Below are 16,048 nucleotides of genomic sequence, written 5' to 3'. Positions count from 1 at the left end.
GCGTCGTAATTGTTGGTGGTAACGTGTAAGCAAACATAAATGTTGATTTTTTTAATTAAAAGCGCGTTGTTTGTTTTGAAATATGGAAATATAAAATTTGGTTTCGACATTCGAAAATATTTGAGTCATCTTTATGTGGGAAAAGATGATGAAAATCGCCATATTCTCTTCTTTTTTTTTTTAATATTCCGTGCACCCAAAACCGATGTTTCCGTCGTAATTTTGCATTTTTGTCTGTTTCAATCTCAGCACAAATTTCACTTACTACTATAACCTATCCCTCCGACGAGCTCTCCATGGCAAGCAAATGATAATAATTTTTCCGATCCCGGCCGTTACAAATGGGTTTTTGGACGTGCCGGCCTCTCCTGTGCCGTGCTGGGCTGCAGTCCCGGATTATGAATCTTGAGGCCTCTAGTCAACCCAAGCTATGAGGCCCTTTAAGGCCTCCGCTACCTCCCTCCAAAACCACCTCGGTTAACCCCTCCATTTCCATCCTCCATCTGCAGTTTTAAGTTCAATCTCTTCCCTCTGTCATGATTTACTAACAGCGTTGATGCGTTCTAAAATTGTTGCCCAAAACTCATTCACTTTTTACAACCGTCCCTAAAATGGGTCACGTTCATGTGTTGCGTGTGGGTGTAGAAATGGAAAGTGAGGACCTTTTAAATGTTCTAAAAGAGACTTCTCCAGATATCAATTTTAAATGTATTCAATTGCATAAAACCGAAACGGCATCTTCCTCATAAAGTTTCGTTCCCCTTAGAAAAACTTGATGAAATAAATAATCCATCATTATGGCCCCAAGGGGCAATAGTTCGAAGATTCAAATTTAAACGAAATTTTCAAAACAGTGCAGCGGTATTGGAATATGACTAGTCAACACAAATGCAAAAAATATTGATGTTAACGTAAGAAGTTGAGTTACTGCTACATCTGCCACTTGTATAGATAATATTATGACAAATTTTGAAGGAAATCAGTTTCGGACTAATGTCCTTGAACCGTGTTTTTCAGACCATCGCGGACAGTATATTAGTATAATCAAAACATCAAATAAATTAAAATCAAGTGTTTGCACTAGAGCCTTTACACAGGAAGGTATTTTAAAAATGAGAAACTTTTTATCAGTGCTGGACTGGGACATTTTTAATAGTGATTTTGATGTAGATTACTTAGCAACGTTTCTAATAGATAATTATAATCATGCAGTATCACAATATTTTCCACTAAAAACATTGGTTATTAAAAATAAAAAATGTCCTGTAAATTGGGTCAATGACAACTTAAAAAATATGAGAAATTATCTGCACTCTTAGGCAAGCCGCACACCAAAGAAACATGAAACGAAAAACATGAAACATGAAACGAAAAGCATGTTTTATGAAAAGAAAACACTGCTAAACAAATCTCAAAGTCCGCCTACCAATGAAACGAGTGTGATTCATGCTCATGACACATTTTTATTTTCGGAGAGTTTCATAAATGGCCGGACGTATATTTGTTTAGCAGTGGTTTATTTCCATGAAACGTAATTTACGTTTCATGTTTCTTTGATGTGCCTTATAAAATACGTGCTAATTCTAGTAAAAATCCAATACATTACAACGAATATAAAAAATACAAAAATCATTATAATGCCGAGTTGAAAAACGCGAAAAAGATGGCTTATGATAAACTAATATTAACTTCAAAGAATAGATCCAAGACGTGTTGGAAGATAATTAACTATGAGCGTAACAAAACAAATAGTTCACATAATAGAACAACCAATATATCTTGTGACACTTTCAATAACTTTTTTGTTGAAATTGCCGAGAACATTATAAAAACCCTTCCTAATACATCAGACGACATAATCTTGAACTATCAAAACTTCCCAGCTCCATCGAGTTCGTTTTTTCTATCTCCAACTACTCAACAAGAAGATCGGAGGTTATTAATTCATTAAAAAATTCAAATTGTTTGGATACAAATGAGCTAAACGCTTCTTTTATAAAAAATACTTGTGAAATAATTACTGAACCTTTAACACATCTCATTAATAACATTTTTTCAATTGGGATATTTCCAACTGGATTTAAATACTCCAAAATTGTTCCTATTTTTAAAAAGGGCGATCGTGATCTTGTAGATAATTATAGACCAATTTCTATCGTTTCCATATTCAGTAAAATAATAGAAAAGATTCTGAAGCAACGCCTAATATCGTACTTTGAAACCAATAACTTTCTTACAAGTTCTCAATATGGGTTTAGAAAGGATCGTTCCACAACTCATGCGCTCTTAGATGTGATGAGTGGCATAGTGGATGGCCTGGAGAAGCATAGCCAAACTGCCGTAACGTTGTGATCTTTCAAAGGCCTTCGACTGTGTTTTTCATGATATCTTACTAAAAAACTGCACTTTTACGGTATCAGAGGTACTCCTCTAGAACTAATTAAATCGTATCTAAGTGATAGATACCAAGCAGTCAGATACGGAAATTGTCTCTCTGAATGCAGTCTCTTTTAAGCATGTTAAGCATGGACACCACAAGGTTCTGTTTTGGGCCCTCTATTATTTATTATATATGTTAATGACTTGTCCAATTTTATGACTCCATGTAAAACAGTATTATTTGCAGACGACACTACTTTTATTTTTTCTGACAGAAATCGTTCTCTCTTAGAAACCACTTTACGAATGTAAATTCAAATGCTCAATCATGGTTCGCAGGAAATAAACTTATACCCCAGTCTGTGGGTGAAAAAACGTGATATAATTCAGGAATTTTTGAAACCTATCAGGTGTTGTAAAGGACGATGCCAGGAATAACTTCTACTAAAATGTAACCAAAAATATTGTGCGCTTTTTTTTTAATTGCGATTTTCAGTTGTTAAATTTGCAATTTTTAAAGATTTTTAATTTTGCAGCTTAGGATATTGATTTTAGAGAAAAACTTTTTAATAGAAAGTTGTAGTAAATTAAAAAACCTACAATTTGAGCTATGGTAAGTTTAATTTCGTTAATTGATTATTGCAAAACAGCCTGCGAAAGGTCCAAAATGGCCGTTTTTTACAATTGCATTATTTATTGTACAAATAATTTTTTTTATTTTTTAAAGCTTTAAATTTAAGATCTTTCAATTTCTAACATAAAAAAAATTGTAAAACCAGATTAACGAATTTGTTGCTTAGATATTATAAATTGTTTATCCCAAGAGGTCAAATGTCGAAGGCTATAACTTTTTGAAAAAAAAAATCGTAGAGAGTTGGTGAAACATCCAATCTCCTTCTAAAGAGTTATATTTTCATATTCTGATGTAAATAAATGCGTAAAACATTTTTAAACCTCTAATTTTTGGGTTTGAAAATAAGGGGGCAAATTTCGTTACAAACATTTAGAGCTGAAGCGGCCCTGTACATCCTATGAGTTTTTAACTTACAGATTATTGTTGCTGAAGATGAAACGAAGATTTGTAAAAAAATAAAAAATTTCTACGACCAACTGAAGCCGAGATAGTTTTTGGGTTTGAAAATAAGGGGGCAAATTTCGTTATAAACATTTAGAGCTGAAGCGGCCCTGTATATCCTATGAGTTTCTAACTTACAGATTATTGTTGCTGAAGACGAAACGAAGATTTATAAAGAAATTAAAATTTTCTACAACCAACTGAAGCCGAGATAATTGTTTTTTTTTCTTAAATCGTAGTACCTTTATTTATAATAATTAAGAAATTATTTTACAGTCATTGACTAAAGAAAGACTTATATTATCTTAAAATAAAAATTATTATAAAATATAATTACATTTAATTATTAAAAATTATTTTTTAAATCGGTGCTTCTGCAAGCGGGCGAATTTTGCAAATCGCCCGGCTGGATTCAAATCCGCGCCCTCGGAAAATTTTTACGTAACTTGTATAAAATTTTGACAGAAAACAATTTAATAATATTACCATTATAATATACAGTCTATTTACCACTGTATTTGTTTTTCTGGATAAACTTTTATATGTGAAATCCAAAAAGAATAGTCACTACAAGAAGAAAAAGTTTTATATTGTATATTATAGTAAGAAGTAACATTATTATTATTATTATTATACAGAGAGAGTCTGTAAAGTGGAATAAATTCAATATCTCAAATACTAATTGTTTTTTTGGAAAATGCTCAGACCCGTCGATTAGTATTTCAAATTGTCCTTTTTGACATTCAATAAAAATGTATACAGGGTGTCCCAATTTAGAGATATGACGTCATCGTCGATTTTCTTAAATGGCAACACTGTCATTTTGATAGCTAATTTGATAGGGTTTGTAAAGTTATACATAACTGCAAAATATCAAATTTTTATTCTCTACCATTTACAAGATAATAGAAAATAACAAAGTTATATCTGTAATTTGGAATATATTCAATAATTAAAATACTAACTGTTTTTTTGAAAAATGCTCAGATCCGTCGATTAGTATATCAAATTGTCATTTTTGACATATAATAATAATGTATACAGTGTGTCCCAATTTAGAGATATGACGTCATCGTTGATTTTCTTAAATGGCAACACTATCATTTTGATAGCTATTTTGATAGCGTGTGTAAAGTTATACACATCTGAAAAATTTCAAAATTTTATTCCCTACCATTTACAAGATAATAAAAAATAACAAAGTTATGAAGAACAAGAAGTAATCAAATAATAATTGAATTTATTTATTTCAATTAAGCAAATGCTCATAACGTTGCCCATTGACAATTTGACAATAATTGAGGGCAACATTATGAGTTTTTGCTTAATTTATTGAAATAATTAAATTCAATTATTAGTTGATTACTTCTTTTTCATAACTTTGTTATTTTTTATTATCATCTAAATGGTAGAGAATACAAATTTGAAATTTTGCAGTTGTGTATAACTTTACACACCCTATCAAAATAGCTATCAAAATGACAGTGTTGCCATTTAAGAAAATCAACGATGACGTCATATCTCTAAATTGGGACACCCTGTATACATTATTATTATATGTCAAAAAGGACAATTTGATATACTAATCGACGGGTCTGAGCATTTTTCAAAAAAACAGTTAGTATTTTAATTATTGAATATATTCCAAATTACAGATATAACTTTGTTATTTTCTATTATCTTGTAAATGGTAGAGAATAAAAATTTGATATTTTGCAGTTATGTATAACTTTACAAACCCTATCAAATTAGCTATCAAAATGACAGTGTTGCCATTTAAGAAAATCGACGATGACGTCATATCTCTAAATTGGGACACCTGTATACATTATTATTGAATGTCAAAAAGGACAATTTGAAATACTAATCGACGGGTCTGAGCATTTTCCAAAAAAACAATTAGTATTTGAGATATTGAATTTATTCCACTTTACAGACTCTCTCTGTATTTATACATTAAAAATATATTTCATATATATATATATATATATATATATATATATATATATATATATATATATATGTATCATTTTTGTAATATTATTTCTTTAGAAATGAAATTTCACATATACAATCTCAGGGCTAAATTATAATATCAATTACTTACTTTCGTGGCTTCAAAGTATTTCTCAGTGGATTCCTAATCGGGATAGATAAAAGAGAGTAAAATAATACATACATACGGATTTCAATTAGAAATTATAAAAAAACGTTTATTTTATCTAAATGGCAATATCTGCTTAATATTTCTTATATCTTATCTTTCTATCTTTATTTAATACAACAGTTACAAAAATGGGAATCTTATTTCTTTTTGTCTCCAAATTTATTTTATTTATAATGAACTATTATGATTTATCAGTAACAAATTGATTGAGGTTTGATGAAATTTTTATAGTGATTGTGTAGCTCAATTTTCAATGTGTTATTTAATACACAAACCATACATTCATGTCATAACAAAATAGACTGACCTTTACTGATGATTTGACAGTGTCTTCACACAAAACACGTTTCCTATTGGCTTGGGTTGCGATCCAAAGACTCGTCCCAGTCTTCCAGTAATGCCTCTGCTCCTTTGAAAACTAAGCCTCGTACAGAGCTCGTTCCTGCCTTCTCCTGATGCCGTGTTCTACCTTTTTCAAACACTTCCACTAAACCGGGATACTCTAGACTCAAGGAGTTATATACTATCTCGACTCGGTCTATCACTCGTTTCACGATATCTTACTTTTTATTTTTTTAAAGACAAAACTAACCAACCCGGCGTTTCACTTTTTTGTCACTCTTCTCGAAGACTGGACTTCGCCTCTCGATCCCTCTAAACATTCTGACTCTCATTCCTCATTCATTCTTCTCCTTGCAGATACCCCTTCCAGCATTCCAAAATCACCCAATCCCAAGCAACTTTCAATTATCCGTATTTACCAACACAAACTTTCCTTTTTCTAAATATCTTAATGGATTTCAAGAAAAATTAATATTCCCCATTTCAATTTTACTTTCCACATTAACCCTCTTTACAAATTTAATAACCTATTATCTTATTTGCTAGAATATGAATTATCGGTGGTTATTCACATCTTTCCACGAACACTTTCTTTTTAACCATCACTCTAATTGTTTACTTGAGTCGTATTGTTCCTGGGGTTCGTAAACACTTCTCCGAAACACTTTCTTAAAAACTACCTATCATAATTTGTTTTATACAGGGTGTTCCAAATTTACATGCCCGCGGTCGAGAAAAACGAAAACCTTTATTTTTATTTGAATTTTAAATATAACTATAGACTTTTATTTCTTATATCAAATAGGAATATAACAATATATATAGGGTGTCCCAAAAATAGCGGAACGGTCGAATATTTCTCGAAATAAACATAGTATCTAAAAACTGAAAAATACATGTTCAATAATTTTCAAAAATCTATCGAATGACAAAAAACACGACCTACCACTCCACCCCATAGAGGTGGGGCGGGGGGTAACTTTGAAATCTTAGATTTTGATTCCTTACGTAAAAGTAAATAACTTTTATTCGAGACATTTTTTTAAACTATGGATATATGGCGCTATAATCAAAAAAATCATTTATCCTGATGTCATAGGTAAATAATAGAAACGGACTAATATCTCGAGAAATACACTTCCAAAGGAAAAAAAAATACGTATTTAATATTTTTCAAAAGCCTATCGAATGGCACCAAACACGACCCTTCACTCCAGAACCTGGAGGTGGTGTGGGGGGTAACTCTAGAACCTTAAATAGCAACCCCCATTTTTTATTGCAGATTTAGATTCGTCATGAAAAATTAAGCAACATTTGTTCGAAACAATTTTTAGAATTATTGATAGATGGCGCTAATAAATAGTCTTTTTCCAAATATAGCGACATCTATCAACAATTCTAAAAAATGTTTTAAATAAATGTTGCTCAATTTTTCATGATTAATCCAAATCTGCAATAAAAAATATAAGTTGCCATTTAAAATTTTAAAGTTAACCCCCACCCCACCTGTAGAGGTTCATGGTTAGTGTTATTCGATAGGTTTTTGAAAAATATTAAACACATATTTTTTGTTTTTTCATTCAAAAGTGTATTTCTCGAGATATTAGAGCGTTTTTATAATTTACCTATGGTATTACAATCAATTGTTTTTTCCGATTATAGCGCCATCTATACACAATTCGAAAAAATTTATCAAATAAAAGTCGCTTACTTTTATATAAGGAATCAAAATCTGCAATAAAAACTGGCGGTTTATATTTAGGATTTTAAAGTTACTCCCACCCCACCTCTAGGGGGTGGAGTGGGGGATTGCGTTTGGTGTCATTAGATAGATTTTTAAAAATTATTGAAAACGTGTTTTTCAGTTTTTCGCTCCGATGTTCAGTTCGCGAAATATTCGACCGTTCCGCTACTTTTGGGACACGCTGTATATTGTATATAAATTAACAAGGGGCATTTGGTATTTTGTTTATGGAATTGAGCCACAATTTTTGGTGTAATGAAAATTTCATTTCTCAAATGAACTATTGTTTGACGTTTCGATTTCTTCTCATAGACTAAGAGCCGCTATAGGTGAAATTTCTTAATCATTTTAGGCACGATGGGACTTTATAACTTAAATAGTAGAACCTAAAAGAAAAGGTTTGAACACTGTGCCGTCACTTTTCAGTGGCACATGCGTCGACAGTGGCGTAGCAAACTTTAAACTTATGGACGGGATACATAAATTAAAAAATACCCTCCCTCACTACCAGAATTCATTTTTTTTCATTTATTTAAGTTCTATGTGATTAACACACCAGATTCATCGTAATTTTGACCCACCACTCCCTTCCCCCTGCCCCCCAATCAAAAACTTTATTTTTCGATTTTATTTTTTTTTTGGTACAATGGAATCAATTTTAAAATTTCAAAAAATTCACATGCATAGTTAAGGCTTTTATAAATTACGTCTATTTTTTATAGACCTGTAGGTTAAGTGCACATAACCTCAAAATATTTAAATTTTTTTTTTTTTTTGGAAAAAACTATAACTTTTTTTGGGGATAGCTGCAGATCTAATTTTTTCTTAATCTTGTGTATTTTATCAAACACTATATTTCCAATTTTTTTCAGATTTTTCTGTAACGCTGGTCATCTTCAAAAATCCAAAAAACTGTTTTTAAGAGGGTTTTGGGGGGTTTGAACGTGTTTCTCCCATTTTTAAATATTCTAAAATTCTAAAGGACTGTTATTTCAAGTTACATATAACCTATAAAATCGGAATTGATTTGATATACATATTATGAAGTCTACAAAATAGGGAAATTCCCGCAAAACCCCCCAAAAAACAGTTTTTCGGATTCTTAAAGGTGGCGAGCCTTACGGAAAAATCTGAAAAAAATTAAAAATATAGTGTTTGATAAAACACACAAGATTAAGAAAAAATTAGACCTGCAGCTATTCCCCAAAAAAGTTATACGCTTTTTTGAAAAAACATTTTTTTTTAATTTTTTGAGGTTATGTAAACTCTACCTACGGGTCTATAAAAAAAATAGACATGTTTTATAAAAGCCTCAGCTATGCGTGTGAATTTTTTGAAATTATGAAAATTGATTGCATCCCAGCAAAAAAAAATAAAAACGAAAAATGAAGTTTTTGATGGTGGGGGTAGGAGGAAGGGGGTGGTGGGTTAAAATTACGCTGAATCTTATGTGTTAATCACAAAGAACTTAAAAAAATTAAAAAAATTGAATTCTGTTAGTAAGGGAGGGTAACTTTTAATTTATTTATCCCGTCCGTAAGTGGAAAGTTTGATGCGCCACTGTCGACGCATGTGCTATTGAAAAGTGACGGCACAGTGTTCAAACTTTTTCTTTTAGGTTCTACTATTTAAGTTATAGGGTCCTAAAATGATTAAGAAATTTCACCTATAGCGGCTCTTAGTCTATCAGGTTGTGAGGATTTTCGGAGTGGAAATCGGAACATCAAACAATACTTCATATAAGAAATGTAATTTTCATTACAACAATTGTAGCTCAATCCCATAAACAAAATACTAAATTTAACATGCCACAAAAAACAGTTTCAGAAATTTGCTAACAAGGGACAGTTCAGCGGTTAACCTAACAAAAAAAAACCTTTGTTCGGCTGTTATTCTGTATCTTTTTTTATTGTCAGGGTTTTTCAAAAAATCGACATTTTATTTATAGTCAATCGAAAACTAATGTACATACTTTTTGGGGATGTGCCGCTTGCCTAATATGTAAGTCCACACTGTAAACAACAACAAATTTTATATTGCTAACCTCAAATTATAATTGAAGGGTACAGGTAAATAAGGTGCTATGTCAATTTTTGCAGAAAATTAACCAGCGGTTAACCATTCTACCATTCTATAAATGACCGGCTATAGAACTACCATTCTATAAATCAATAACCGCTATGGACCTGTTCAGTTAGGAATAAAAACATACTTATTATTTTTATTTCTCTAGTCAGGCTAAGAAGGTGTCAAGTCCGTAAAATTCAAAATTTTCTCTACAAGTACACAAGCACAGGAGTGAAATGGAAATATGACAAAAATGTCACAAATGGTATTAAAAACCCACAGAACACAAAAAGGGATTATACATTTCTATGAGTCCTATGGATAAACCAAACAACAATCAACGACATACGTCTGATACGCTTTTTATTAACTTTTTAAATTAGTTTCCAATATTATTTGCATAAAAGGAAAATATAGAATTAATTCAACATAAATATAGAACCAGAAAAAAAATATTACATCAATTAAATATGTACTTTAAATAAGTCAGAATTTCAGAAGTCAGTCAGAAATAAGTCAGAATTTTGAAAAAACAATTTCTGAGGGTCTTATGCCATATGGCAATAAGGGTCATAATTATACTGGAGTGGAAACATAGGAGTGGGGATGAAACGTCACACTTTTTCGGTCTATTCCAGCAAAAGTAAATAAACGAGTTTTCGTCTGTGCATATGTATGTAATAAACAAACACTAGACAGTCTGAACCTTTAAAACCATTTTTCTCGAAACTTATTATTACATTATTTTGACATAGCACCTTCTTTGCTTGTACCCTTCAATTATTTTCATGTCATTAGTTAAAATTTGCTAGATGGCTAAATTGCCGACTTGCCTTATACTTCGGTCAACTTACACATCCGAGGTTACAAAAATTACCATCAAGCTGAAAATTGGCAGGATTGTTCAACATACCATCATCAATGAAATCTAAAAAGTCCTCATAAATCCGACATGAGCTAAAAAAATTACGCGGGGTCAAAGGTCACCAAATATAGTTTTTAGCCATTTTCAGCGAAACGGTAAGTTTTATCATAAAATTAGTTCCAACAAAAATTGTAGATTAGATAATTATCTATAAAAAATATATGATTACTTTTTTTCTTAAGAGCCACCGTTTTTGAGATACAACGATTCAAAAAGTTGTAATCGTCACAACATGCGCACACGTTTCCACACCACCTTTGAGGTAGTGTAATACTTAGCGCGTTTTTTAACGTGGTTTCCCCAGTAGGCCTATTCCACGAATCTGTTATGATTCTGTTTGTTATGATTCTGCTTAATTTGAAGCTATTGAATAATTAATTGATATTGGCAAAGGTTAAAAATGATAAAAGTTATAAAAAGCGCTATAAATTAAAAAAAAAGGAAATTTATCCAACTAGTTCATAATTTTCTAATATTTCTGCTTCCTCTTCTCCTTGTTCTTCTTCTTCACCTTCTAGTTCTTCTTCTTGTTCTTCTTCTTCTTCTTGTTCATCCTGGGGGCAAGTAAATTGCCTCAATAATGACACATCGCATGGCTAATCGATAGAATCAAATGAATCCGTCAATTGTTGGTGATTCAAAATTGGAGCACGACCGGTTTTGACAATTAGTGCATTCTACCGAACAACACAGTCCAACTTTTTTGCAATCACATTTAGCGCTACATCCCTTTTTACAGTTGCAAGAAATTGTGTTCAGGAGTTTTTCCGGCGCAGGTGGGAGTAAAGTTTGAATTGGTTCTAATGAAATGTCGACTAATTTCCATCCCCAGTCTTTTGGATCTAGCTGATAACCAAGCCATACTTGAACTTGGTAATACATATACCCAAAAAATATGTTGATAAGCAGCCACTGAGGTTAGAGGAAGACAAGATACCTGCACTTGTTTTTTATTTCGAGTATTTTTAAAGAAACATGCATATCGAAACTTATCTAAGCACGTAGTTTTTTTAGGCGCTCCATACATAGAGAGAAGAAAGCTAATACCGTTGGAAATAACTTCTTGTGGAATTGAATTAGATTTTTTTAACTTCACTCCACATGCACGGTCACATATTTCTGCTCTTTAAGAAATTCTAAAAATTCATCAGCTTTTTCACTACTTGCATTGATTAAGGTTTTTATACCACGTTCAAGGCAACAATTTCGCCTTAAGTTAAAATTTTAGCACAAATAAAACATATACTGACATTTTTGTTATAACAATGAAAATAACACGAAATAAGAGGGAGACTGGGGGGAGACGATAAGGCAGGACATGTTGGTAAAGGGGATTAACATTGATATGACCCAAGATAGAATTGTGTGGAGAAATGCAATTAGGGAAGCCGACCCCGCATAGGGATAAGGCAAAGAGAATGATGATGATGAATGAAAATAATACGAAATAGGTTAAAAAATATAGGTTTAACACATATTTTCACTCCAAAGTAGTACTCAAGACTAACTAATATCTCGAGGTGTAATACTCTACCTAAAGGATTTCGCCACCCAGGAAGATTACGGTGTAATTTGCATAATAGTAAACAAACTAAATTTTCATAAAGTTTATTGTATATTGAAATGTTTATTAGTACTAAGCAAGAAACATTTTGCCTAGAAAGTTGGCTTTCATTATTATGTTGAAACCCTTCTGAGAAAAGAATAGGTGAGTGATTAGATTAGCCGACGTACCGATAGAACGTGTTTATTCCGACAAAACCCATCTTTACAAATTAAGTAGGACGCATAAGTAAGAAGAATTATTATAAGTTAATACTTTGTCATATCAATTTACTATTTTTTTGAGAATAAGCCGTAAAATTGAAATAATAATTCTTATTATTTTCGCGTTACATTCACTTTGTAAAGATTTTTTTGTTAGCACTGTAATAATACAGCTTATACATAGCATCCCTCGGTAGACCGCAAGCTGTATAGTAGAAACATTATTATATTTTTTAATATCTTATATTATTATGTGTTTTATAAGTTAATTTGACCGATAGAATATTATGTTTACTTGTATTACAGCTTCAGCGGTCTATACAGGGTGTCCAGAAACTCTACCGACAAACGAAAACAGGAGATTCCTCAGATAATTTTAAGACAATTTAACCCAATTCACCTAGTCCGAAAATGCTTCTCAAGGGAGCTAGAGCTCTTTGAAGATGGCGTCATGAAATTAGTTTTTCTTAAATACCTCCAGAACGCTTCTATTTAGAAAAACGAAAATTGGTATGCATATTTACTTTTCAGAGATGAATCGATTCTATCCATTGCAAATTTCTAGTACCGGTCATAGGCGTGCGTTTTGGGTAGAGCAACGGGTATTTTATCGCATAACTTTTTTGTCCTTTACTTTTATGCATCTTTGACACCGGATTATTAAATTGTGAGGTATTCTAGTACTAAAAGATACTCTTGATTTAAGTCGGTAGGACACATCGTTTTCGAGAAAAATCGATTTGAAGTTTTTCGTTTTTGGAATTTGAAAAAAAAATGAAAGAACTTTTCAACAAAAAATAAGAGTAACTTTTAGTACTCGAATACCTCATAATTTAATAATCTAGTGTCAAAAATGCCCAAAAATTCAAGACAAAAAAGTTATGCTATAAAATAACTGTTGACCTACCTAAAACGGACGCCTATGACCAGTATTAGAAATTCGCAATTAATGAAATCGATTTATCTCTGGAATATAAATAAATGTACCAGTTTTCGTCTTTCTAAACAGTTTTTTTTTTGAAATTTTTTTTTTAATTCAAAAAGCGAAAAGTTTTCAAATTGATTTTTCTAGAAAACAGTGTGTCCTAGCAATTTAAAACAAGAGTACCTTTTAGTACTAAAATACTTCCCAATTTAATAATCCAATATCAGAAATGCATAAAAGGTAAAGATAAAAAAGTTATGCGATAAAATAACCGTTGCCCTACTCAAAACGGACGCCTATGATCGGTACTAGAAATTTGCAATGGATGGATTAGATTTATATCTTGAAGATAAATACGCGTACCAATTTTTTTTTATTTATTTAGAAAGTATAGCCGCATCCACCTTAATGGTGATTAGCGGCGGCTACAGAATACAAAGGTAAATTCTATAAAATATTCCTATGGATTTTAGAAATGTTACAATATTGTCCATTGAGTAATTAGTGCCCAATAAATTACTTATACATTAGGTATATCCACTTGCACAAAACACGATTCTTAATGTAAGCTTTTATATCACTCGCGGTATTTCGGCACTCATTTTTTCTATATTAGCACACACGGCAATTTCACTCGTGCACTGGTTGGATTTTTCGTTGCCTGTAATGCCAATGTGGGATGGTATCTATAAAAATCTGATTCGTCTAGCGTTTTCTTGAGCCTGCATCAGTTCGAATTTAATGTGTTTCTCAATAGGACATTGCGGATAGATCTGTTAAAGGGTTTGAAGAGCGCTTAGTGAATCACTAAGTTAACTGAATCAGAAATGCCATTAGAATTAATAGGCATGATAGCTTTGAGCACAGCATAGAGCTTAGCAGATAAAACCGCAATAGAAAATTCAGAAATAAGTGTTTGAAAGGTTGGTAGTCGATGGAAAAATTTATCTATATTCTACTCCAGTAGCTTAGTGAATTTTATTATATGAAAATTTAAGTTTACTGGCTAACCTGATATGACTCGCCCTCGGATTCAGAGACCTCGTTACCCAAGTGTCGTAGGATTTTCTTTCTGAGAGTGGTGATAAAGCGTTTGAGTGATCTGTTTTTCAATTGTGTATAAACTTCAGTTAACATATGGTGTAATTGCATTAGGTCGGGAGTAAAATCTTGAATAATGATATCAATAGGATTTTTCGCGCCAGTAATATTGCTAATAAGAAGGTTCAGTTGGTCATAATTGAGGACAAAAGGGGTCGAACGATTTTGGATAAAATTTTTGACAGGTTCAAGGTCATATGATTTTGATGATTTCGATGTTACATGCTCCTCGTCGCTTTTAATCTTCTTGACTTTAGGTTTAGATGTAGGTACAGTAAAGGGTTTTTCTGTATGACTTGTTTCTGGAGAAGTGAGAACCTCGCTGATACTACGTTTCGACTGAAGGTCGACATTAATGGCTATGAAGGTGTCCATGGTGCTATCTTCTTGACTTTCTTCTATATTAGAATTGTTTAGATTATTTGCTGAGCTTTCTTCGATAGGAATTTGTTCGTGAGATAGAATTGTAGCTGTAGGTTGAGGCATAGTTTCGGGTAAGGAAGAAGAGATCGGTTGACTGTTATTTGAATTTGCTAGTGATTCCATTTTATCGGGACAGTTTGTGGCGATGTGTCCAGCCTTTTTGCAGGTATAACAGGCCATAGTTTCTAAGAAAATGCGATATGTTGTATTATCGAAGTCTAAAAGGAATGAGTCGGGTAAGGAGATATTGTGAGGACTAACGTAAATTTGTCTTCTGAAGCTCAAAATATGATTGTATTCAGGAAGATTAGAACTGATTTTTAGGAAGGTGACTGGGGAGAGAAGATTAAGTCCTATTTTTTGTAAATAATCAGTTAACAAACTGTGTGGTATACTGGGACATACGTTTGACAAAACAATACGTTCGGCTGGAGAAATCAGTCTTCTAGCTTGTACAATATTATTCTCGATTTTTATTTGTCCGTGCTTTTGCATAAATTCGTCCACCAGTTGTTTGCTTGAAAGGTACATACATATCCGATTGTTCGACAATCGAGACGAAAATATAATATTTTTTGGTTGAATTAGATTGCCCAACGGAATTAAGTAATCTTGCAGCTTCGTATTTTCTAAGGCGCTGAAGACAATCGCTTGCAGTTTCGACGGAAAAGAAGAAGAATTTGCTAATGAATAGGTTTTATTGGTATTTGTCCGGTTGTTGTACATGTTGCGAGTCAGAGAGACTCTGAATGTTAGGTTCCATTTTTAAATTTAACACGAGACATGTGTTCAAATCTAATACGGACCTGACCAGTAATTAAGCATGTAATTAAACCAGTAACAAAACTGGAATAAATTGTAGCTTATATCGTACTTTATTGATGTTATTAAATAACAATTAGCCAAAACTGGTTTACCACGTTATGTTAAACAAAAATAATACGATGGATGCACTTACTGGTATCTAATAAACTTGTCACTGAACTATTTATAAATAAACTATTACTTTTTCTGCACAAAATTTGCCATTTTGTTGAGACCAGAAATAAACACACCTTTCGTTAGGTCATTCAGGGCCGTATTCAAAGAGCTCTAGCTCCCTTAGGAAGCATTTTCGGACTTAGTGAATTGGG

At 32.1% G+C, this 16,048-nt stretch overlaps 1 protein-coding gene across 3 annotated transcripts in view; it reads left to right on the top strand.

Annotated features, from left to right (window-relative positions):
• LOC126892624 (zinc finger protein OZF-like) overlaps positions 1 to 16,048 on the top strand; it is a 151,450-nt gene that overhangs the window by 96,207 nt on the left and 39,195 nt on the right. The gene's annotated exons all lie outside the window — the stretch shown is intronic.

Source organism: Diabrotica virgifera, chromosome 9 (genome assembly GCF_917563875.1).
Source record: "Diabrotica virgifera virgifera chromosome 9, PGI_DIABVI_V3a".
NCBI lineage: Eukaryota > Metazoa > Arthropoda > Insecta > Coleoptera > Chrysomelidae > Diabrotica > Diabrotica virgifera.
The sequence above is the reverse complement of the archived record's forward strand: the minus strand, read 5'-3'. Positions and strand labels throughout refer to the sequence as shown.